The 26,170-nt window shown below is 44.6% G+C and overlaps 1 long non-coding RNA gene across 1 annotated transcript in view; it reads left to right on the top strand.

Moving 5' to 3' along the window:
* Window positions 1-14,753, top strand: part of LOC141203016 (uncharacterized) — a 55,332-nt gene extending 40,579 nt beyond the window's left edge. Inside the window, exon 4 of the long non-coding RNA XR_012274164.1 lies at window positions 14,247-14,753. This is a non-coding gene — a long non-coding RNA (uncharacterized lncRNA). The remainder of the gene's footprint in view (window positions 1-14,246) is intronic.
* Window positions 14,754-26,170: the final 11,417 nt, after the last annotated feature.

Here is a 26,170-nt window from a genome sequence, read left to right as displayed (position 1 = left end):
ATGGGCAAACATTTCAGCCTTTAGATATGCAAAGCTAGTAGAGTCATTCCCCAAAAGTCTTGCAGCAGTAATAACAGAGAAAGGTGGTCCTACAAAGTATTGACTCAGGGAGGATGACTACAAATGCATGTCTCAATTTTCAGAGTTATATTTTTAAAATTTTTAGAAAACCATCTACCATTTCCTTTACGCTTTACAAATACTAGCTACTTTGTGTTAGTATATCACATAAAATCCCAATAAAATGCATTTAAGTTTGTTGGTGTAACTTAAAAAAATGTGGAAAATGTTACAGAGTATGAATACTTTTTCAAGGCACTGTGCAGGATGGAGAGTGTTCAAGCTATAGCTTTCTAATTTACCACAGGATCCAACAGTGGGATCACATTATAGCCAGGGTCGGACTGGGGTGCCTAGGGCCCACCAGGGGAACTGACTCTAGGGGCCCACACTACAGCCCACCTAAACGGTTTTATTACTTGTTATGTTTTTCTATAATGTACTATAATTACATGTTTGGCCGCGCTGTGGAGCACCAAGCGGCAGGACTTTCTTCGAACAGTCATTCCGTACTGCCAGAGTCCCTTTAATGGTAACTTGTCACCTTGAAAAATGCTATTTATCTGCAGATATAGGGGTAATCTGCAGGTAAATAGGGTGTAAAGCCTGGTTAGACGGCTTATTGGAAAAGCATTGGTACACGGAGAAAATTACATTTTATTCTCCCTGCCGCCACTCGCTTCCTGTCATAGGGTCGGTGAGGGTGCTGCAATAACGTCCGGCACCTTGATTGTGACATCTTCCATGGAGGCCAACCTCAGGCTGAGCTTCATTGAATGACTAACATGGCAGCAGCACCTGGCAACTAGTGCTGAGCGAACGTGGTTGGATAAGGTGTGATCCCAGCATGCTCGGGTGTTATCCAAGTATCTTGTAGTGCTCTGCTACTATGCTCGAGTCCTCGGGGTAGCATGTTTTACGGAGGTAGACAGACGCAACACATACAGGAATTGCCGGTTTCTTAGGTAATCCCTGCATGTGTTGCTTCTGTCTATCACCGCAAAACATGCTACCCCGAGGACTCGAGCATATTAGCAGAGCACTACAAGATACTCGGATAACACCCGAGCATGCTGGGATCACACCTTATCCGACCAAACTCACTCACCACTAGTTGCCAGGTGCAGCTACCATGTTAGTCATTCAATGAAGCTCAGCCTGAGGTTGGGCTCCATGGAAGTGTCACAATCAAGGTGCCGGAAGTTATTGCAGCACGCTCACTTTGTAGTTCGCGGTGACTGTAATGTCTCTTATCCGACCACGCTCACTCAGCACTACTGGCAACCGAACAGCAACCTGCAACTGCGTCACAGGGGGCTGCATGCACCGGCCATTGTGCTATCTAAATGCCGCTGTCAGTGATTAAAAAGGGCACTTAAATACTCAAAACAGCAGCAATCAAGGCAAGCTCTGATCACTGCTGTTACAGGCAGACGCCGGCTATGTAACACAGCCGACATCTGCCCGGTATGGAGCAGGCTCAGCTCCTGAACCCGCTCCATACAAGCACATCCCAATGGTGACAGTTATGACAAGGTTAGCAAATTTCACTTGTCTGTTCCTAAATGTGGAAAGACAAATGGAATTCCCTAACACATGTGAGCGAGTCCTAATAGATTTAGTAAAGGTGCCCCAAGCATATGAATGTTATTACACACCACAATGCACAGTTACATACACGCATCTTACAAAAATACATATTATTCCAGATACGCAGACACATACAAACACGCAGACGCGCACAAACACGCAGACGTGCACAAACACGCAGACGCGCGCAGACGCGCACAAACACGCAGACGCGCACAAACACATGAGTACATGAATACATCATCTGAACCACCATCATTTGTAATGTCCGGTCAGACCCATATATCTTTGTATCGCATAAACCTACAACTCCCAGTATGTAATTAACAATAGAGATACTGGGAGTTATCAGTCATCATCAGACTGCGGACCATACAGGAAGCACAGTACTGATGAGACACAGGCAGGATCACAAATGAACATTTACATCCAGGTATCTTACCTGAGACGTCTTCTCTGATTAGAGTCGTTCTCCTTCTTTTCGTCTCCATCTTGTCCAGACCCCTTGAGGACTTTTCTCATCCACAGCTCGTCTCTGCAGACTTCCATCTTCTCCGGTCTTCTGCAGCTCATCCCCACACGATGCCCTTAAAGATACAGTGTCATTGTAATGCTCCTGAATACAAATATCTACACTGAGCCCCTGAATAAACCTAACTCTTACAATGCTCCCTGCACAAAACATGACATACACTCTACCCCTCTTATGGTACATGTTCTACACACTGTCCTCTCCTTACCATACTGGGCCCCCTCTTCACACTGTCCTCTCACACTGTGTCCCCCCTATACTGCCCAGTCTCTATACTGTGCCCCTTCATCACACTCCCCCTCCTCAGCATACTGTTCCCCCCTTTCTGTGCCCTCACACTGTTTCCCCCATACTGCTGCATCTCCATACCTTCCCCCACACTACCTAGTCTCTGTGCTGTGTCACCTCACACTTTTCTCCCTTCATACTGTCTCCACACACTATTCCCCCACTCTCCGTACTGTTTCCTCATACATCCCCCTTCTGTTCCCGCACCCATTCCCACACCTCCCCTAGTTATTTCACACATCTCCCCATTCTGTCTCCTAAAATTTCTCTCCCATCTCTCCGCAAATATAATAAATCTTCGGAAGAGCACACAGACATGCAGAAGCGCGCTTACACACACGAAAACAAGCGCACACAGACACATACTAAGGGCTCTTTCACACGTCAGTACATGCGATGACAGTTTCCACAAGTACCAGAGACATTGGTACACGCAGACCCATTCAAATGAATGTTTTTACCAGCTGCACCTCCTGCAAAACGTCCCGCACACTGATGACAGCGCTCTTCCCAAGCACCGGGTGCTGAACGCTGCTCTCATCATAGATCCCTGCCGGCGCTGCAATCAGCAACAGCAGGGTCAATGATGAGAGCGCTCGCACGGATTACAGCGGGTGACACTTAGGAGAGGTGAGTATAAGGATTTTTTTATTTTATTCCTATTTTTACAGTTGGACACGGCGGGAGTAGACTACTACTCTCATCATTGGCCCTGCTGCTGCTGATCGCAGCAGGCAGGGATCTATGATGAGGGCAGCACCCAGCTCTTGGGAACAGCGCTAACTGTACATTGATTCCCAAGCGCTGGTATGTGTCACACGGATGACACACAGGTGGACACGGATATCTCCAGTCCCGTAAATATCAGGACATGTGAAAGAGCCCTAATATACACACGCAGATACACATACTCACAGAAATGGGGACACGTACACACGCAGGCAAGCACTCACAGAAATGCACACGCAGTCATGCACAGACACACTCAACCAATCACATACAAAAATGCAGACACGCAGGGAAGCATGCACACATGTGTGAAGACACATATACACACGTAGACATGCAGGCACTCAAATACACACACACACACGCATGCATGCAGGCATATACACACACACTGTACACACACAGCTATATACACAAACTGTACACACATGCATATACACACAGGCAGGCATATACACACACACACGCAAGCATATATACACACGCATCACAGGTATATACACACACACTGTACACACACAGGCATTTTCACACACACTGTACACACACACGCAGGCATATACACACATGAACTGCAGGCATATACACGCACCAGCAGGCATATACAAAGTAACACACACACAGGCATATGACTCACCCATAAAAACGTTATTGAATATTTGGCACGGTGCTCTTGATATGAAATTGAAGCAGTGAGAGCTGTAGGCCTGCAGCCTTGTTTCCAATTCCAGGCCAGGCCTGGTTGGAGAGTTGAACTGTAGAGTGCTGCAGGTCACCGTCCACATATCCAGCCCCGGAACCGGTATAAAAAAAAACAGTGTCAGAGCAGGAGAGAAGGGGGCGGTGCCACCACCCGGGAGCTGGTATTACTACAGGGGAGCAGGCCAGGGCAGATATGGAGCCGGGATAGGACGTATCAGAAGCCCGGGAGCAGGGAGAGCAGAGCGAGGCGTCGGCTTCGGTGGCGCCGGCGTCTCAGAGGTCGGCCCTGGAGCAGAGAGAGAGCACTGCCGAGCGCGGGCGCGCGTATCAGAGGCCAGAAGAGAGCGGCGTCAGTGTCACCTGACACCACAGCACAGTCTGCCAGCCAGCGGGAAAGCAGAGCGCGGTGCGTGTCACCGCCCAGAAAGAATCCATCCTCTCAGTGTCAGAGACTCACGTGGTAAGTATGCTGCATGCACGTCACCGCAGGCCCGCTGTCACCAATGAATGTGCCGTGCGCGCGACGCTACATTTGATTCAGCCGCGCTTTTAAAGGGCCCCCGCCACCAATTTTCTCACTCTCATATCGGGACCCACCGGGAAATTTCCCGATTTCCCGCCAGGCCAGACCGACCCTGATTATAGCTGTCTATTGATATCTATAGAGAGAAAAGAGAGGAGGGGGAAGGAGTAGAGTATGGCCTCATTCAGATGTCACTTTTTTCTTGTACCATAAAAACAGACAGTTTCATTAGTGATTTTCATCAGCGTGTCATCAGAGTTTCAATAGAGTTTGGTCAGAGTTTCGTCAGTTTTTCTCTGATGGGGAAATGAAAAAACGTTTCTCAATCTTCTTTCTATCAGTCCCTAAAAAATGGACTGATTGCCCTCAGTGTGAAAAACAAAATAATAATCTTGTAGTTATGATACCTTTTAATGACTAACAAAAATAAAATGAGTGATGTTACAAAGCAATTAAACAAGAAACATCACTTATTTTATTCTTGTTAGCCATTAAAAGGTGTCATAATTACAAGATTATTTTGTTTCTCCCATTGAGAGCAAGCAGTCTTTTGTCAGCTGACTAACACGATACCAAAACCTTTTTTTTTTTAAATGGACAGCACATGGATGCCATCCGAGTGCTGTCTGATTTTTTTCACTGAACCATAGACTTATATTGCAGTTTTTGATCCAACACTTGGATCAATATCAGACTAGTCTCTGCGATTCTTCATGGATCACTCCATCTGAGGAAAAAAATTGGACACCTGAACTACTCTTTAGACTATCATAATTACGAATGCTATTTGTTAAAAACACGGATGGTACTCGTACGAGAAAAACTGAGGATTTAATGAGGCCTAAGAGAAATACACACAGAGCATGCTGCAGATTTCCAGTGAGGATTTTATTTCATTCCAGAGCCTGATTCACATCTACAATGCTCAGTACAGCTGTATAGCAGTCTCCATGCAACTGCTTCTGAACATTAGTTACAGAGGGACTGGGGAGAAGGAATCTCTCATATAGGTGTGTCTAGGAGACATTATAACAGCTAGTCTATACCCACTAGCTCAGAGAGAACTGAAAATAAAGAAAAGAGAAAACTGATAAAAATATTCAGGATGCAAGTCATATAATGGCCAGAAATTATATATACTTCATATGCACACTTGACAGTTTATTCTGAAGAATCACCTGAAACTATAGGTTCTTATTAAGTCACCCACCTACATGCAAGTATACACAGACACCGCCCTGTTTTCTCCTCCTCACTCCACATGTCTGTTGAGCTCATTTATTTAACTTTACTAGTCGTAGCCCTGTCTCTTTCATGTTTCTTGGAGAGTTTTACACTTAGGTATGAATAACTACATGACGGCCCACATGCATCCTAGAAACAAGAAATCACAGACAAAGACCAAACTTATTGATAAAAGAGCAGATTAAAAACCAGTTTAACAAGTTGGTTTTAACTTGCCCTTGTATCAAACAGTTTGGTCTTTTTCTGTTATTTTAAGCAAAATTGAATCAATGTTATGTAATCTGGAGGCTAGGAATGCAAACTCTGCCCTACATATTGTGGTAGATTGCTCACTCGGCTGCACACTGCAGACTTGTGAATCCCCCCAGCACACGCACTGTGTGCTGCAGGGATTTGCTGGTTTCTGAGCCTGGACTGGAAGGCATGTATGTGTTATACATACTCCCGGCCAGGGCCTGTTTAGTGGGCGTGGCCCGACTAGTGATCTGGTTGTCCAATGGGCGTGGCTGACTACAGGGTGTGGCCTCACTCCATACAAATGTATGGAAGCGAGGCAGCGCCCACTGGCCGGGAGTATGTATAACTCATACAGTACAGACCAAAAGTTTGGACACACCTTCTCATTTAAAGATTTTTCATGACTATGAAAATTGTACATTCACACTGAAGGCATCAAAACTATGAATTAACACATGTGGAATTATATAGTTAACAAAAAAGTGTGAAACAACTGAAAATATGTCTTCTATTCTAGGTTCTTCAAAGTAGCCACCTTTTGCTTTGCACACTCTTGGCATTCTCTTGATGAGCTTCAAGAGGTAGTCACCGGAAATGGTCTTCCAACAATCTTGAAGGAGTTCCCAGAGATGCTTAGCACTTGTTGGCCCTTTTGCCTTCACTCTGCGGTTCAGCTCACCCCAAACCATCTCGATTGGGTTCAGGTCTGGTGACTGTGGAGGCCAGGTCATCTGGCGTAGCACCCCATCACTCTCCTTCTTGGTCAAATAGCCCTTACACAGCCTGGAGGTGTGTTTGGGGTCATTGTCCTGTTGAAAAATAAATTATGGTCCAACTAAACGCAAACTGGATGGAATAGCATGCCGCTGCAAGATGCTGTGGTAGCCATGCTGGTTCAGTATGCCTTCAATTTTGAATAAATCCCTAACAGTGTCACCAATAAAGCACCCCCACACCATCACACCTCCTCCTCCATGCTTCACGGTGGGAACCAGGCATGTAGAGTCCATCCGTTCACCTTTTCTGTTTCACACAAAGACACAGTGGTTGGAACCAAAGATCTCAAATTTGGACTCATCAGACCAAAGCACAGATTTCCACTGGTCTAATGTCCATTCCTTGTGTTCTTTAGCCCAAACAAGTCTCTTCTGCTTGTTGCCTGTCCTTAGCAGTGGTTTCCTAGCAGCTATTTTACCATGAAGTCCTGCTGCACAAAGTCTCCTCTTAACAGTTGTTGTAGAGATGTGTCTGCTGCTAGAACTCTGTGTGGCATTGACCTGGTCTCTAATCTGAGCTGCTGTAAACCTGCGATTTCTGAGGCTGGTGACTCGGATAAACTTATCCTCAGAAGCAGAGGTGACTCTTGGTCTTCCTTTCCTGGGGCGGTCCTCATATGAGCCAGTTTCTTTGTAGCGCTTGATGGTTTTTGCAGCTGCACTTGGGGAAACATTCAAAGTTTGCCCAATTTTTCGGACTGACTGACCTTCATTTCTTAAAGTAATGATGGCCACTTGTTTTTCTTTACTTAGCTGCTTTTTTCTTGCCATAATACAAATTCTAACAGTGTATTCAGTAGGACTATCAGCTGTGTATCCACCTGACTTCTGCACAACACAACTGATGGTCCCAACCCCATTTATAAGACAGTAAATCCCACTTATTAAACCTGACAGGGCACACCTGTGAAGTGAAAACCATTTCCGGTGACTACCTCTTGAAGCTCATCAAGAGAATGCCAAGAGTGTGCAAAGCAGTCATCAAAGCAAAAGGTGGCTACTTTGAAGAACCTAGAATATAAGACATATTTTCAGTTGTTTCACACTTTTTTGTTATCTATATAATTCCACATGTGTTAATTCATAGTTTTGATGCCTTCAGTGTGAATGTACAATTTTCAAAGTCATGAAAATACAGAAAAATCTTTAAATAAGAAGGTGTGTCCAAACTTTTGGTCTGTACTATGCATACCCTCCGGTCCCGGGTCAGAAACCAGTGAATCCCCGCAGCGCACAGTGCGTGCGCTGGGGGGATTCATAAGTCTGCAGTCACACAGAGTGACTGCAGACTTATCGATTTGGACCAGACAACCCCTTTAAGCTGATGTGCTTCCTTGATCTGCTACAAAAACACCATTCTTTTAAATGTGTGAGGTGCTTTTATTATGTTTTTTTCTGCAATAATCACATTGCTTGTTTTCTTTTGTCATTTCTTTTAATACTATGAAGGCGATTTCCCCTTAAATATTGTAATACACATACAAATGACTTTATAGATATGATTTTATACACACACACACATGACTTTATTCATGAAATTGTGTTTATCCCAGTTATTTCTAAATTGTTCCTTCCCACAGATGAAGAATAGGAGATACATTTTCCCAGCGATCACCCTGAATGGACTGGAACATCAGCTAATATACACAAAAACTCCTTCCCCCTCGGCTTTAATTAGAAACAGATTAACAGAGTAGCTCTTTTCAGTGACAAGCATTGGAGGGGGGTAAAGTTAAACCTGAGCCGGAAAGATGTTTTTAAGACACCCACCCATTCTTTATTTCAGCGCATGTTTGGATGACTGCACAATCCCGTTACAGTAATCTGCTATAAATTGAAGGAATAAAGGAGGAGGACAGGGATCATCCTCGTAATAGGAGTCAGTGTCTGTTTTACTTATTTTGAGAATGAGACGTGCCTAGGCTCCAGAACCACCCTTATTAATTTATCTTATTAAGCCCAGGTCTTTGTTGGTAAGAGTGAGAAGCTGTGAGTCCTCCAGCCTGTGAATAATGGGGACTATAATAGTGCTAGCATAGTTTATACAATGGGTGCTTGCACTCCCCAGGAAGGAGAGATGATGGGCTCCTTGTACCATAATCCTACACCTATTTATTAATATATTCCAAATTTATTTAAATTTAATTTCTGCACAAATTAGGTAAATAGGCTTTCACCTCTTCATGAATCAGGGGTGCCTGACTCCACTATGCCCCCTCAGCAAAACTGGCTAGAAAATCGCCGGTCTGGATGAATCGGGGCCTATTTTCCAATCATCTTTGCCAATAGTGCCCTTTACTATACCCATTGGAAAAGAACTGCTGCCAGATACAGTAGCACTACCCATACAATGTGCAGCCTGGTAGCTCAGTGGTTAGCACTGTTGCTTTGCAGCACTGGGGTTCTGGGATCGAATTCCACTAAGGACAACATCTGCATGGAGATTGTATGTTCTACCCATATTTGATTGGTTTACTCCCACACTCCAAAGTCATACTGATAGGGAATTTAGATTGTGAGCCCCAATAGGGACAGTGATGATAATGTCTGTAAAGCGCTGTGGAATTAATTGCACTATATAAGTGAGTAAAATAAATAAATGTGCTGCTCAGCCACTACAAGTAATAGCCTTCACTTTTATAACACCAAAGATTTTAGATTTTTAATACTGACTAAGGTGAAACCAGGCCAGAGACATATCTAGGAGAGTAGGGGAGCGCCATCGGGCCACCCAATGCGGCAGTCCGAGGTGTGTGCCCGGGGCCCGCATTTTGTCACTCCCCCAGACTGGGAGTCGGCTGTTCTCTGAGAATCCTAAAAGTGTGCAGTGCATGCGCTGTGAGAATTCAGAAGCCTGCAGTTTCATAGAGTGATTGCAGACTTTTATTTCAAACCTGGACAAGCCCTTTAATTATAAAACAAAGCCCTGTAGCCAATCCTAACAGCGTGTAATATACTTACTGTCAGGATTCAGGTTCCATCAGTCATCACATGGCCACTTCACTCATATGCGATTTTCATACTTACTCTCACGTGTCAACTAGCTTCTCTTCCTCCTTCTCTCTCTAGAGAATTAGGGAGAGCAGCTCGCCGGCATGTGACCGTAAGTGTGCAAATTGCATATGCGCTTGGAGGTGGGGGGGGGGACGCCAAACGGAATTCTTGACTTGGGTGCCAGGAAACCTAGATACACCTCTGAACCAAGCAAATCATATTTTGATGATAGGACCATCATCACTGCCATCTTCCCAATTCTATGTCATTTAGCAGCTGCTTACCAGGGCCCATACATCTTTTTGGAATTGTCCTGTGTAAGACATAGGTGGTCAGACAGAGAAAGACTGATGTTGATCTGCCTGCCATAATCCCATTAAATCTTTTGCCTTGCTGCCCGCCAGCCGGTCCTCATCACATCACAGCAACCAATGCTGGTATGTTGTTCCCAACAGTGGGAACCAGCAGACTGCAAGCCCTAAATTCAGTCAATACTGAACAATGGCACAAATTCCCAGTAGGGGACATAGAGTAGATTCCTGTTCTGCCTCCCTACGCAATAGGTATGTATCTGAAACACATGCAATATCACTAATTTTAGAGGACTACAGTAAACCAGCGAGGTTAGCCTTATCCATGTCCATACCGTGCAAACTGAAAATCACAAGAATAAACGTTCATAACAACAAGGAAAACCTGTCCCCCGCTGCCTGTGTCTGTTAAGCAATCACAGTTCTCTGCTGAGCAGGACCTCCTTTGTGCCCACAGTGATTATATGACACTTCTGTTAGGTGTAGCAGTAACATTATGAAAATGCAAAATGTCAAACCTCAGTGATGATGCAATTAACAGTTATGTGTGTATGTATCATGTATCCACTCTGTGCATGATTGGTAAAATATCTGTCTCTTTTATGCTGTACCAATCGCCCCTAAGCTAGAATCAATTGGTTTTATATCCTCTATGAGTAAAATTAGTAAGACAAGCAGCAATTTTTAGGACCGTTTACACTGTCCACCACTGATCTCAGTAAATATTTAACGATCATTTAATTGCCTGTTTTCACCTGATGAACAAGAGTTGTGCGCGTTTGCTGCGTGATTGGCAGCCTACACTTAAATATTACCATGAAACGAGTTTTCTTAAGAACACTCGTTCACAATAATCTTTCGGTGTAAACACAGCTTAAAGGGAGCCCAACCATGGATACATGCTGCCTGAACCGTGGACAGCATGTATCAGACACTGGCTGAATGATTTCAGCCATGTAAGTTTATAAATGTATGTTTAAAAATATACTTTAAAAGCCGACTGACTAGTCAAAAAGACTGGACCCCAGCAGCTTCTCTCCACCCGCTCCCCTTGAGTGATGAGTCTTGCCCCGTGTGAGTGTATAGGAAGAGACCTGGCAGCGGGCAAGGAAAGAGGGTTGTCCACACATTGCGTTTTTGCCGCGTTTTTCTTACGCATTTTTTATGAGAAAGAAAAGCAGTGTTTTACAGTACCAGCAAAGCGAATGAGGTTTTTTAACTCTCGTGCACATGCTGCTTATTATTTCCTTGCAGATTTGAACCTTTAGAGCATTTTTTTCTGCAGCATGTCAAGTCTTTCCGCTTTTTTGCAGCATTTTTCACCAATTAAAATGAATTAGCAGAAAAGGCAAATAAAAAGGGATGCAAAAATGTACATATTTTTTGCAGCGTTTTTCCTGCCAACACTCTGTTTTTTTCAGCAGAAAATTCTGCTGTAAATACTAAACGGGTACACTTACCCTAATGAACCTGTCCATGGTTGAACTATTAATGAACAATACTTGAATACAGCACCTTTATCTCCAAAGTGAATGGAAGATAAAGAGAATGGAAGATAAAATGCAGCACTCTGCAATCGCCACTAAGCAATATATGAAGCTGCTGTGTTCCTTCCCATACATCGCCTAGTTCCAGCTGCTGATGATGTGGTCGTCCCTTGGGATTAGGGGTGCCAGGTGTCCTATCATGGGTAGGTCAATTGAAAATTCCTGGACAACGCCATTAAAGGGAAGCTATCTTCAGAAAATGATGATTGATTAAATCAGGTTTTCCTGTTGAATGTATTTTTTTTTAAATATATTTGTCATTTTAATTTTCCACATCACAATCAGTATTAAAAATAAAAAATGTGAATTTTGTTATTTTCACGCTGGCCACTGGGACTTTTTTAAAATCAATTCCTGTTGTTTCAGGAAACAACACATGTACATAGCCACAATTTAAAAAATCTGACCTTATTTTTTCGTATTTTAGTATCTGATGGGCATGTGGAAAGTTCACTGGGAAGGCAGGATGAGGTCATCTGTGCCATCGCCTATTGTGATTGGTGGACCCTGTGTTATCAGCTGTGTATAGAGGTGTTACCTGTCACTGTTATCCTGCCTCTGATAATAAGGAACCTTACTGAAAGGACAGGAAGTATAAAAAATAAATATTTTTTTTTTAATAAAGATCATGATATGAAAAAAGAAATTGCAAAAAAAAAATACAAGTAACAACAAAACCTGATTTAAACAAAAGGTAATTTTCTGATGATAGTTTACCTTTAAGTTTTTAGTTATCTTTATATATGCTACAGTGGTGGCCAAAAGTATTGGCGCCCCTGCAATTCTGTCAGATAATACTCAGTTTCTTCCTGAAAATGATTGCAATCACAAATTCTTTGGTATTATTATCTTCATTTAATTTGTCTTCAATGAAAAAACACAAAAAGAATTGTCCTAAAGCCAAATTGGATACAATTCCACACCAAACCTAAAAAAGGGGGTGGACAAAAGTATTGGCACTGTTTGAAAAATCATGTGATGCTTCTCTAATTCGTGTAATTAACAGCACCTGTAACTTACCTGTGGCACCTAACAGGTGTTGGCAATAACTAAATCACACTTGCAGCCAGTTAACATGGATTTAAGTTGACTCAACCTCTGTCCTGTGTCCTTGTGTGTACCACATTGAGCATGGAGAAAAGAAAGAAGACCAAAGAACTGTCTGAGGACTTGAGAAACCAAATTGTGAGGAAGCATGAGCAATCTCAAGGCTACAAGTCCATCTCCAAAGACCTGAATGTTCCTGTGTCTTCCGTGCGCAGTGTCATCAAGAAGTTTAAAGCCCATGGCACTGTGGCTAACCTCCCTAGATGTGGACGTAAAAGAAAAATTGACGAGAGATTTCAACGCAAGATTGTGTCGATGGTGGATAAAGAACCTCGACTAACATCCAAACAAGTTCAAGCTGCCCTGCAGTCCGAGGGTACAACAGTGTCAACCCATACTATCCGTCGGCGTTTGAATGAAAAGGGACTGTATGGTAGGATACCCAGGAAGACCCCACTTCTTACCCCGAGACATAAAAAAGCCAGGCCGGAGTTTGCCAAATCTTACCTGAGAAAGCCTAAAACGTTTTGGAAGAATATTCTCTGGTCAGATGAGACAAAAGTAGAGCTTTTTGGGAAAAAGCATCAACATAGAGTGTACAGGAAAAAAAGAGGCATTCAAAGAAAAGAACACGGTCCCTACAGTCAAACATGGCGGAGGTTCCCTGATGTTTTGGGGTTGCTTTGCTGCCTCTGGCACTGGACTGCTTGACCATGTGCATGGCATTATGAAGTCTGAAGACTACCAACAAATTTTGCAGCATAATGTAGGGCCCAGTGTGAGAAAGCTGGGTCTCCCTCAGAGGTCATGGGTCTTCCAGCAGGACAATGACCCAAAACACACTTCCAAAAGCACTATAAAATGGTTTGAGAGAAAGCACTGGAGACTTCTAAGGTGGCCAGCAATGAGTCCAGACCTGAATCCCATAGAACACCTGTGGAGAGATCTCAAAATGGCAGTTTGGAGAAGTCACCCTTCAAATATCAGGGACCTGGAGCAGTTTGCCAAAGAAGAATGGTCTACAATTCCAGCAGAGCATTGTAAGAAACTCATTGATGGTTACCGGAAGCGGTTGTTCGCAGTTATTTTGGCTAAAGGTTGTGCAACCAAGTATTAGGCTGAGGGTGCCAATACTTTTGTCTGGCCCATTTTTGGAGTTTTGTGTGAAATGATTAATGATTTGATTTTTGCTTCATTCTCTTTTGTGTTTTTTCCTTGCAAGCAAATTAAATGAAGATAATAAGACCAAAGAATTTGTGATTGCAATCATTTTCAGGAAGAAACTGAGTATTATCTGACAGAATTGCAGGGGTGCCAATACTTTTGGCCAGCACTGTAGGTATATAGGCAAGAAATTAAAAAAGTTACGACTCTTGAGAGAAGGGGAGAAAAAAATGAAAGCGCTCGGTCCATACAGGGTTCAATTCAGATTGCTTGATCCTTCTCAGATTATGTCTGGGAGAGTCAGGAGCCTATACACATTGGATAGTCAGCCGGTATCCCTGAAATCGGTGGTTTCAGACGTCTTTAATGTGTATGAGGGCCTTTAGACATACCTTTCCATGTGTAAATCTAAACCTAGGGTCATCTGACTTGCAATACGAGATTGTGAAATATTACAATGTTCTGTTCTAATGTGCTCTTTCTTTCATCACACAATCACAGGTATTAATATGGAATCCTCTACAACAGAGTGAGAGTGAGGAGAGAAATCGGCAGAGAAAACATAAAGTGGACGTTGGGGTCTTCTCCTCTTGTCCTGGAACCATTACTGGCTTTTAAAGAAATGTTTTATCTGGACGTTGGATTGGAAAAGAAGTACATAGAATGTAGAAATCTGGATCAGTCTCTTCATTTTAACATTAGGAAGAATGCTGTCTATACGCTTTGCCGCCTTATATTCTTTGTATCAGCCATACTGAGTGACGGTATTACTTGCAGTGACATCTATGGTACATGTATGAAGATATACTAAACTAGGCAGGAATGATCTCCATTATCCTCCTGGAGCAGTTCTTGTTGACCATTACATTTATAAGTGTAAGGCAGCGCTTGTCATCATCCTGGGGGATACTTGCAGCGCATCAACAAAAGCACACCAGCCACGACTTTGCGTTGTTTCACAGTCCAACATCACTCGAGGAGGTATCTGCTTCATACCTCCCATCACCAGCGGTCAACTCCTGGCCCTGGTCTGTGGCTTTTCCGATGGACTCCTCCATCTTCTCTCGCTCAGCTTCCATCTTGCTGACTGTTTCCTTAAGGTACGTCTCCGCCTTCTGGAGAGTATCACAGGACATCTGTAGCTCTTTCACCTGAGCTTCCAGATCTAGGGTCTTTCCCCGGAGATCATCATTCTCCTCACGGATATCTTGCAGAGTGGTCTCAACCACTTGGCGCTCTTGCTCTGCATCCGCCTTATCCTCCTCTAGTTTTTCTTTAACTTTGAGGAGATACTCATAATCTCTCTTAATCCGTTGCAGTTCCTCATTGAACTTTCCATACATCTTTTCTGCCTCATGGTCATGAGCAGACACTTCAACTTTTATTGCCTCTTTCAGGGTGGATAGCTCCTGGTCTCGCTGGTACAGAGAGTCCTCCAGCCGCTCCTTCTCCTGCATTAGAGGCTTTACTTTGTCCTGGAACTGCTGCAGCTCCCTCATGAGTTCATCATACTCCTTTTTAGATTTACACAGTTCCTGGTTGAGCTGTTCGCGCAGTCGTTCTAGTTCCTGATCACGTCCAAAAAGTCCATCCTGCCGCGTCTCCTTCTCAAGTTTCAACTGCAAAATCTCCTCCTTAACAATGGCACACACCATTACATTCTCTTTATTTCCACTTTCAGTCAAGACTACAGGAGCAACCTTTTTGTGGCCCTTGCGCCGTCTACAAGATGAGGACTTTCTCCCCTCGTCTAGCCCCTCCTGACTGACCTCTCCTTCTACTTGCGTAGTGTCACCATCAGCTATGGGGTCTGTGTCACTCCCCATAGTGTCGTGGTCCAATAAGTCACCTCCCACCTTGAACCAACCCCCTCCACTGGAGTCACCCTGTTATCAACGGTCACATGGTCATTTTTAGGAGGTGCCAACCCACAATCATCAACAATTTCCAGTTTTCTACACTCTACTCTCTTGTGAAAATCCGCCCCTTTTTTAGACTCCGCCCCCTTTTTAACAACCACACCGGCAGGGTAATTTTTACAAGAAAAATTAACAGTAGTCTTAGGACTCAGTTCACCACAGCTCTTACCACCTCCCCGGGCACTCTGGGACAACACTGGCGCCCCCGGAGAGTTCACAGAATGGTCCACTGCCGCCATTCCACATGGTGCCCCCAGCTCCTGCGATTCCCGCACCATGTCCTGCAAAAGTCTCTCAAATACCTGATCCGGTCCCTCAATCGCTCAACAGCTCCAAACACATCTGCTGCTTTGCTCACAGCCATCACGGTACACTGTTCACACTTGAACTTCACCGCTCTCCCCGAAAAATTTTCGTGGCCCCGCCGAGCCACCGCAAAACAGATTTGAGAGCGACGCCGATCTTCGCAACCCCGCCGAGTTGCAGCCAGATGCTTTAACTTCGTGAGCCCCGCCGAGCCACAGCAAACCAGGTTTGAGTGCAACGACGACCTTCACAACCCCGCCGAGTTGCAACCAGATGCTCCACCACACTCGTCGACCTGTACAGTTGCTCCCAGCAACCAGACTGCAATTGCCCCTAGCAACCAGACTGCAGCTGCCCGCACTCTCAAACCACATGTAAGGCAGCGCTTGTCATCATCCTGGGGGATACTCGCTGCAGTACATCAACAAAAGCACACCAGCCACGACTTTGCGGTGTTTCACAGTCCAACAGTTTATTGTCTCATCATAAACTGCTGATCACACAGTCCATCTTAGTGCTCACTGGCATATTACACGCATAATGTCCACGAGCCCAAGTGGCAGACCCGCCCACTTGGCTCTAATTACAGCCTTCCCCGAGGTAATACTAACACAATGTCCAGGTAAGTGTCCATAACACAAGAGTATTACCTTTGCTGGCTTACGGCTGCTTCAGTCCATTTGGTTCCGCCCGATAGGGGTTTCTAGCCTTCTGGCCCTCCAAGGCTTACTGGCATCTAGTTACACTCAGATCCAGGCTTCACCCTCCAGGAGTCCTCTTAGCCTCTGGCCCTCCAAGGCTTACTGGCATCTCTCTCACTCAGATCCAGGCTTCACCCTCCAGGAGTCCACCAGGCTTCACCAGGCCTCACACGAGCGGTGTTCCCTCACACACAGGGAACAGCCTCATGTCTCTCACACGGTGTCCGCACACGGGTAACAGGAAACAACCCCTTGCACCTCTACACACTTGTCTCAACTCACCAGGGTTTTTATATCCTGTAGAAACAGCCACAGGACCTGTGCTTATCTCACAGTCACGTGTCCTTACCTTCTGTGAGCAAAAAGGACCTGTGTGATGTCACAGTCATGTGTCAGCTGAGGGGGAGGAAATAGCCTAAACAGACATACTAGATCATTATAGCAATGCCACTGCACCACATAAGGGAGAGCAAATAATAACATAAATTCATATTTTTCATTTTGTCTTATTCTTGTCCAGCAATATTTGTCTACATATGACACACAATATGTCCACATGGACAGACACAATTGTAGGTAATTGTTCACAAGGAAAAATGCAATACAGTCTACTTTTATTATTACCTCTCTGATGAATGTTAATACCATTATAAATAAACTAGCTATTGAACCTGCTCTACGCCCGGGTGGCGAGCATTTTTATTGGTATATGGTCTCCCATTCTGGTATGTGCTGCCCCCATCCTGTCCCCCATCCTATCCTGGTATGCATGGCACCCCTCATCCCTATCCTGCTATGCATGGCACCCCTCATCCCTATCCTGGTATGCATGGCACCCCTCATCCCCATCCTTGTATGCATGTCACCCCTCATCCCCATCCTGGTATGCATGGCACCCTTCATACCCAATCCTGGTATGCATGGCACCCCTCACCCCCAATCCTGGTATGCGTGGCACCTCTCACCCCCAATCCTGGTATGCGTGGCACCCCTCACCCCCAATCCTGGTATGTGTGGCACCCCTCACCCCCAATCTTGGTATGCATGGTCCCCTCACGACAATCCTGGTATGCATGGTCCCCTCACTCCCAATCCTGGTATGCATGGTACCCCTCACCCCCAATCCTGGTATGCATGGTACCCCTCATCCCCCCAATCCTGGTATGCATGATCCCCTCACCCCCAATCCTGGTATGTGTGGCCCCCTCATCCCCCAATCCTGGTATGTGTGGCCCCCTCATCCCCCAATCCTGGTATGTGTGGCCCCCCTCATCCCCCTAATCCTGGTATGCATGGTCCCGTCACCCCCAAATCCTGGTATGCATGGCACCCCTCATCCCCCAATTCTGGTATGTATGGTCCCCTCACCCCCCAATTCTGGTATGTATGGTACCCCTCATCCCCCAATCCAGGTATGCATGGCACACCTTATTCACAATCCTGGTATGCATGGCACTCCTCATCTCCAATCCTGGTATGCATGGCACTCCTCATCCCCAATCCTGGTATGCATGGCACCCCTCACCCCCAATCCTGGTATTCATGGCACCCCTCATCCCAATCCTGGTATGTATGGCACCCCTCATTCCAAATCTGGTATACATTGCACCCCTCATCCCAATCCTGATATGCATGGCACCCCATCTCTGATCCTGGTATATGGTACCCCTCATCCCTATCCTGGTATGTATGGTACCCAATCCCTCATCCTGGTATGCATGGCACCCCATCCCTCATCCTGGTATGTATGGTACCCCTCATCCCTATCCTGGTATGTATGGTACCCCTAATTCTGGTATGCATGGCACCCTATCCCTCATCCTGGTATGCATGGTATCCCTCATCCCTATTCTGGTATGTATGGTACCCCTCATCCTGGTATACATGGCACCCCTCATTCCAATTCTTGTATGTATGGCACCCCTCATCCCCCAATCCTGGTATGTATGGCCTCCTCATACCCCAATCCTGGTATGCATGGCACCCCTCATCCCTATTCTGGTATGTATGGTACCCCTCATCCCTATCCTGGTATGTATGGTACCCCTCATCCTGGTATGCATGGTACCCCGCATCCCTATTCTGGTATGTATGACACCCCTCATCCTGGTATACATGGCACCCCTCATCCCAATTCTGGTATGTATGGCCTCCTCATCCCCCAATTCTGGTATGCATGGCTCCCTCATCCCCAATCCTGGCATGCATGGCCCCCTCATCCCCCAATCCTGGTTGGCATGGCACCCCATCCCTTATCCTGGTATGCATGGTTCCCCTTATCCTGGTATGCATGGTACCCCTCATCGCTATTCTGATATGCATGGCACCCTTCATCCCCAATCCTGGTATGCATGGTCCCCTCACCCCCAATCCTGGTATGCATGGTCCCCTCACCCCCAATCCTGGTATGCATGGTACCCCTCACCCCTCAATCCTGTTATGTGTGGCACCCCTCATCCCCCCAATCCTGGTATGCATGATCCCCTCACCTCCAATCATGGTATGTATGGTATCCCTCATCCCCCAATCCTGGTATGTGTGGCCCCCTCATCCACCAATCCTGGTATGTGTGGCCCCACTCATCCCCCCAATCCTGGTATGCATGGTCCCGTCACCCCCCAATCCTGGTATGCATGGCACCCCTCATCCCCCAATCCTGGAATGCATGGTATCCCTCATCCCCAATCCTGGTAAGTGTGGCTCCCTCATCCCCCAATCCTGGTATGCATGGTACCCCTCATCCCTTTCACTCTGCACACATACAAAAAAAACACTTATACTCACCTTTCTTCCCTGTGCTCCAGCGCTGTTGTGTCCTGTTCTGCCGGAGGCCGAGCGTGCCCATACCACGCTGTCCAGCGCCATTTTGCTGAAGGCACACTGCAAATGTGTCTTCAGAAAAATGGCACCGGATAGCGCTATGCGCATGCGCCGATTCCGACGCCTTCACTCGTGCCCTGGTCTCCGGCGAGAAGAGAGGTGCCATAGCAACGCTCCTCCCGGTCAAGTAAGTATGTAGGTATGGCGCCGGAGATCGCGGTATGTGTTCAGTGTCTACGCGTACCGCGATCTCCGGCGCCATACACACTCCTCTTACCTGTAACGGCTCCATGCGTTCTTCTGTCTGGAGCCAGACTGTGCAGGCGTGTCTATAAAGATTTCAGACAGAGGTACGCTTGTAGCGTTATATTATAGATAAAAATACCAAATGGAACCACAACTTCTACTGAACAATTATTATTGCGGTACAAAGAAACAACGCAGGGCCAAAAATATATAGGGTATTATATGTTCCTTTTTGAAGAAAGTAAAGTGGAATCTTTTTTCTTCCATAGAAATCAGCAGCCATGTCACTATGAGGAGTTTTACTGAAGTGTCCAACCTCACCTTAGTGCAACTTTGGTTAGCGAACCTTTCACATTGTACATGCAGTCCGATCTGAGGACAGCACGGTAAATGTAAATCTATTCATACCTGTATGCCTCATATTAATGGTTTCGATGTTTTAAAATCTTATATTATTCCTTTATGATAATGATTGCTCCAGGCTCCGGGCCCGTAAGTAATCCACACCTCCTCTCTTCATTATTACAGTGTCCTGTGACGTACAGTTGCGGCGCTGTAATCGCACGCCTGCACGTTGAACTCTCTCCACGATCCTCCCATGAGTCTCCATTACTCACCAGCGCCTGCGCAGAAGATCACATTCCGTTATCTTCTACGCAGGAGCGTCACTGCCGGCGGTGTCCCCTGTGCTCCGCAACAGACTGTAAGCAGAGCCGGACTGATTCGCCTGCCATCTTCCCAGAGACCTGTTTTACCCTATGGACGGCAGAGTGACAGCATCATTGACGGCGCCTGAGCAGAAGATCACGGTATACACTAATCTGTGATCTTCTGCGCAGGCGCCAGTGAGTCACGAACACTCATGAAGGGAGTTCAATGCACAGACGCGAGATTACAACGCCGCAACTGTGTCTTGTGACGTGCAGGGGGGGTACTATGATAATGAAGAGAGGAGGTGGGGATTCCTTACGGGACTGGAGTCTGGAGCAATCATTACCACAAGGTATAATATAAGATTTCAAAACATCAAAACCATTAATATGAGGCATACAGGTATGAATAGATTTACATTTCTGTCACCTGTTTGCCCATATTAATGGGTTAAATACGTCCCAGGGGGTGATAGATTCCCTTTAAAGATAACACATTTCCTTTGTATTTTAGACAAAAAAAAAATTTTGGATAGATGCAAAAGCTTGGACACCCTAGGAGATTTGCGCGCTCAGATAACTTTGACCAATGTTTCAGACCTTAATTAGCCTGTTATGGCTATGGCTTGTTCACTATCATCATTAGGAAAGGCCAGGTGATGCATATTTCCCAGCTTTATAAAAACCAAGCGTCCCCCAACCTTGTGCCAAAAGACAGCAGCAATGGGATCTTGTAAGGCGCTGCCTAGCACTTTTAAAATGAAAGTGGTGGAGGCCCACAAAGTAGGAGAAGGCTATAGGAAGATAGCAAAGCGTTTTCAAGTTGCCCTTTCCTCAGTTCGAAATGTAATTAAGAAATGGCAGTTAACAGGAACAGTGGAGTTCAAGATAAGGTCTGGAAGACCAAGCAAAATTTCAGTGAGAGCTGCTTGCAGGATTGATAGAGAGGCAAATCAGAACCCCTGCTTGACTGCAAAAGACCTTCAGAAAGATTTAGCAGACTTTGGAGATCTGGTACATTGTTCTACTGTTCAGAAACACCTGCACAAATATGGCCTTCATGGAAGAGTCAACAGAAGAAAACCTCTTCTGCATCCTCACCATAAAATTCAGCGCCAGAAGTATGCAAAAGAATATCTAAACAAGCCTGATGCATTTTGGAAACAAGTCCTGTGGACCGCTAAGGTTAAAATGGAACTCTTTGGCCACAATGATCAAAGGTATGTGGGGGGGGGGAAAGGGCACAGAATTCAGGAAAAGAACATATTGCCAAATATTAAGCATGGGGGTGGATCAGTCATGCTTTGGGGTTGTGTTGCAGCCAATGGCACGGGAAACACTTCACAGGTAGAGGGAAGAATGGATTCAATGAAATTTCAACAAATTCTTGATGCAAACATAACACCATCTGTAAAAAAGCTGAAGTTGAAAAGAGGATGGCTTCTACAAATGGATAATGATCCTAAACACACGTCAAAATCCACAATAGACTACCTCAAAAGACGCAAGCTGAAGGTTTTACAATGGCCCTCACAGTCCCCTGATCTACAAAACATTAAAAATCTATAGCTAGACCACAAAATAGCAGTGCATGCAAGACGACCCAGGAATCTCACAGAACTGGAAGAATTTTCCAAGGAAGAATGGGCAAAAATCCCTCAAACAAGAATTGAAAGACTCTTGGTGAGTTGCAAAAAGCATTTACAAGCTGTGATACTTTCAAAGGAGGGTACTACTAGGTACCAACCATGCAAGGTGCCAAAACTTTTGCATTGGCCCATTTTCCTTTCTGTAATTTTTAAAATGTAAAAAATGACAATATACAGTACAGACCAGAAGTTTTGACACACCTTCTCATTTAAAGATGTTTCTGTATTTTCATGAGTATGAAAATTGTACATTCACACTGAAGGCATCAAAACTATGAATTAACACATGTGGAATTATATACTTTACAAAAAAAGTGTGACACAACTGAAAATATGTCTTATATTCTAGGTTCTTCAAAGTAGCCACCTTTTGCTTTGATGACTGCTTTGCACACTCTTGGCATTCTCTTGATGAGCTTCAAGAGGTAGTCACCGGAAATGGTTTTCACTTCACAGGTGTGCCCTGTCAGGTTTAATAAGTGGGATTTCTTGCCTTATAAATGCGGTTAGGACCATCAGTTGTGTTGTGCAGAAGTCTGATGGATACACAGCTGATAGTCCTACTGAATAGACTGTTAGAATTTGTATTATGGAAAGAAAAAATCAGCTAAGTAAAGAAAAACGAGTGGCCATGATTACTTTAAGAAATGAAGGTCAGTCAGTGTGAAAAATTGGGAAAACTTTGAAAGTGTCCCCAAGTGCAGTTGCAAAAACCATCAAGCGCTACAAAGAAACTGGCTCACATGAGGACCGCCCCAGGAAAGGAAGACCAAGAGTCACCTCTGCTTCTGATGATAAGTTTATCCGAGTCACCAGCCTCAGGAATTGCAGGTTAACAGCAGCTCAGATTAGAGACCAGCTCAATGCCACACAGAGTTCTAGCAGCAGACACATCTCTACAACAACTGTTAAGAGGAGACTTTGTGCAGCAGGCCTTCATGGTAAAATAGCTGCTAGGAAACCACTGCTAAGGACAGGCAACAAGCAGAAGAGACTTGTTTGGGCTAAAGAATACAAGGAATGGACATTAGACCAGTGGAAATCTGTGCTTTGGTCTGATGAGTCCAAATTTGAGATCTTTGGTTCCAACCACCGTGTCTTTGTGCGACGCAGAAAAGGTGAACGGATGGACTCTACATGCCTGGTTCCCACCGTGAAGCATGGAGGAGGATTTGTGATGGTGTGGGGGTGCTTTGCTGGTGACACTGTTGGGGATTTATTCAAAATTGAAGGCATACTGAACCAGCATGGCTACCACAGCATCTTGCAGCGGCATGCTATTCCATCCGGTCTGCATTTAGTTGGACCATCATTTATTTTTCAACAGGACAATGACCCCAAACACACCTCCAGGCTGTGTAAGGACTATTTGACCAAGAAAGAGAGTGATGGGGTGCTACGCCAGATGACCTGGCCTCCACAGTCACCAGACCTCAACCTAATGGGGTGAGCTGGCCCGCAGAGTGAAGGCAAAAGGGCCAACAAGTGCTAAGCATCTCTGGGAACTCCTTCAAGATTGTTGGAAGACCATTTCCGGTGACTACCTCTTGAAGCTCATCAAGAGAATGCCAAGAGAGTGCAAAGCAGTCATCAAAGCAAAAGGTGGCTACTTTGAAGAACCTAGAATATAAGACATATTTTCAGTTGTTTCACACTTTTTTGTTAAGTATATAATTCCACATGTGTTAATTCATAGTTTTGATGCCTTTAGTGTGAATGTACAATTTTCATAGTCATGAAAATACAGAAAAATCTTTAAATGAGAAGGCGTGTCTAAACGTTTGGTCTGTACTGTATATATTTTATAATTATATATTTTTTGGCCTAAAATACAAAGGAAATATGTCATCTTTAACGTTTGTTCTTTTAGAGATCATTTAATCTTCAACTTGCTTAACAGTTCACAATAACAGTAATTTTGACCAGGGGTGCCCAAACTTTTACATGCCATTGTAGATTTATTTTTGTTATAAAAAGCAATGCTATAGAATCTAATGATATGAGCTCGGTGTAACTTGGTTTGTAAGATACAATGTATTAAAAAGTCTTTTTAAGGCTGCGTGCCCACTATGCGTTTTTCAAGTGTTTTTGCAGCGGAATTTGTGCAGCGAAAACGCTTAAAAACGCTTGGTAATAAATGCCCCATGGTCCCCAATGATAATCCGCATGTGCGTGCACATGCTGAGGAAATTTCAGCTGCAGATTATCTTTGCAGAAAAATACGCAGCATGTCTATTAATTTTGTGGACACGCAGCGTAATTGCCGCCATTGACTTGCATTGAAGCGCTTAATATCCACATGACTACATGTGCACATGCGGATATTAAGCGATTCAATGTGCGGATGGTACCCGGGTCTGGAGAAGAGGAGACTGTAAAAAAAAGAATTTAAAATAAAAAAAAAATTATACTCACCTCCTGATGGCCCCCGGTCTCCATAGCGATGCGTCCTTGCTCCCCGGCAGCTCGCGATGGTCTAAAAAGACCTGCCATGACGTAATTTAGTCATGTGACGGGTCACGTGACCGCTGACGTCGGCGGTCGCGTGACCTGTCACATGACTAAATGACGTCATGGAAGGTACTTTTAGACCATCGCGAGCCGCCGGGGAGACCGGAGAAGGAGACCGGGGGCCATCAGAAGGTAAGTATAATGTTTTTTTTATTTTTTACCATTTTTATTCTTTTTTTTAACTAACTTGGTCACACTGTATAAAATCAATGGATTTATATAGCGTGACCAAGTCGTCAAGTACTTTTCCAAGTGATGCTAAAATCGCTTGGAAAAGCGCTTGATAACCTGCATGCAAAAACGCTTCTACCTTGGCAGGAAAAACGCATGTAAAATCTGCATGCGTTTTTCCTGCCAGGGAGATGCGGAAAAATTCTGCAGCATTTCTTCATCGTGGGCACATAGCCTCGATATTGAAAGGTCTTATCAGACACTCAATATGCAATACACTGATAGCTATTCCTCTCACCCTGGCACTGAGTAGCTATTATTCATGTTCCTAGTGAGACACTGGCCTGATAGAAGCGGACAAGGACTAAGTAGAGGGCAAAGATAAACATGAAGAAATAGGATAAAGTAGCAAAGACAGAACACATGACACATTTAGTTATAGCACTCTAGTGTATTCAGGAACAAAGCTTGGATAAATATAACACATGTATTTTTAGAAAGTAGGTTAGAGAGTTAACCACAGACGATACTGTTTGTAAAGAGTGAGGTGAGTTTGTTCAGCTTGTATTTTCTATACTTTTAAAAACCTCATTTATTTAATATGTGTAATGACTGCCAAGTGGGTGTAACAAAAGTATACACTGTGTGCAGAATTATTAGGCAAGTTGTATTTTAGAGGATTATTTTTATTATTGATCAACAACTATGTTCTCAATCAACCCAAAAGACTCATAAATATCCAAGCTTAATATTTTTGGAAGTTGGAGTGGTTTTTTTTTTAGATTTGGCTATCTTAGGAGGATATCTGTTTGTGCAGGTAACTATTACTGTGCCGAATTATTAGGCAACTTAATAAAAACCAAATATAATCCCATCTCACTTGCTTATTTTCACCAGGTAAACCAATATCAGTGCACAAAATTTAGAAATAAACATTTCTGACATGTAAAAAAAAAAATTAGTGATCAATATAGCCACCTCTCTTTATGATGACACTCAACAGCCTTCCATCCATAGATTCTCTCAGTTGCTTGTTCTGTTTTCGATCAACATTGCGTGCAGCAGCCACCACAGCCTCCCAGACACTGTTCCGAGAGGTGTACTGTTTTCCCTCCCTGTAGAACTCACATTTTATGATGGACCACAGGTTCTCTATGGGGTTCAGATCAGGTGAACAAGGGGGCCATGTCATTATTTTTTCTTCTTTTAGACCTTTACTGGCCAGCCACGCTGTGGAGTAGTTGGATGCATGTGATGGAGCATTGTCCTGCATGAAAATCATGTTTTTCTTGAACGATACCGACTTCTTCCTGTACCACTGCTTGAAGAAGTTGTCTTCCAGAAACTGGCAGTAGGTCTGGGAGTTGAACTTCACTCCATCCTCAACCGGAAAAGGTCACACAAGTTCATCTTTGATGATACCAGCCCATACCAGTACCCCACCTCCACCTT

This window comes from Phyllobates terribilis, unplaced genomic scaffold (genome assembly GCF_046119375.1).
Source record: "Phyllobates terribilis strain yellow unplaced genomic scaffold, ASM4611937v1 Scaffold_2__4_contigs__length_985480577, whole genome shotgun sequence".
In the NCBI taxonomy this organism is placed as follows: Eukaryota; Metazoa; Chordata; class Amphibia; order Anura; family Dendrobatidae; genus Phyllobates; species Phyllobates terribilis.
The sequence above is the reverse complement of the archived record's forward strand: the minus strand, read 5'-3'. Positions and strand labels throughout refer to the sequence as shown.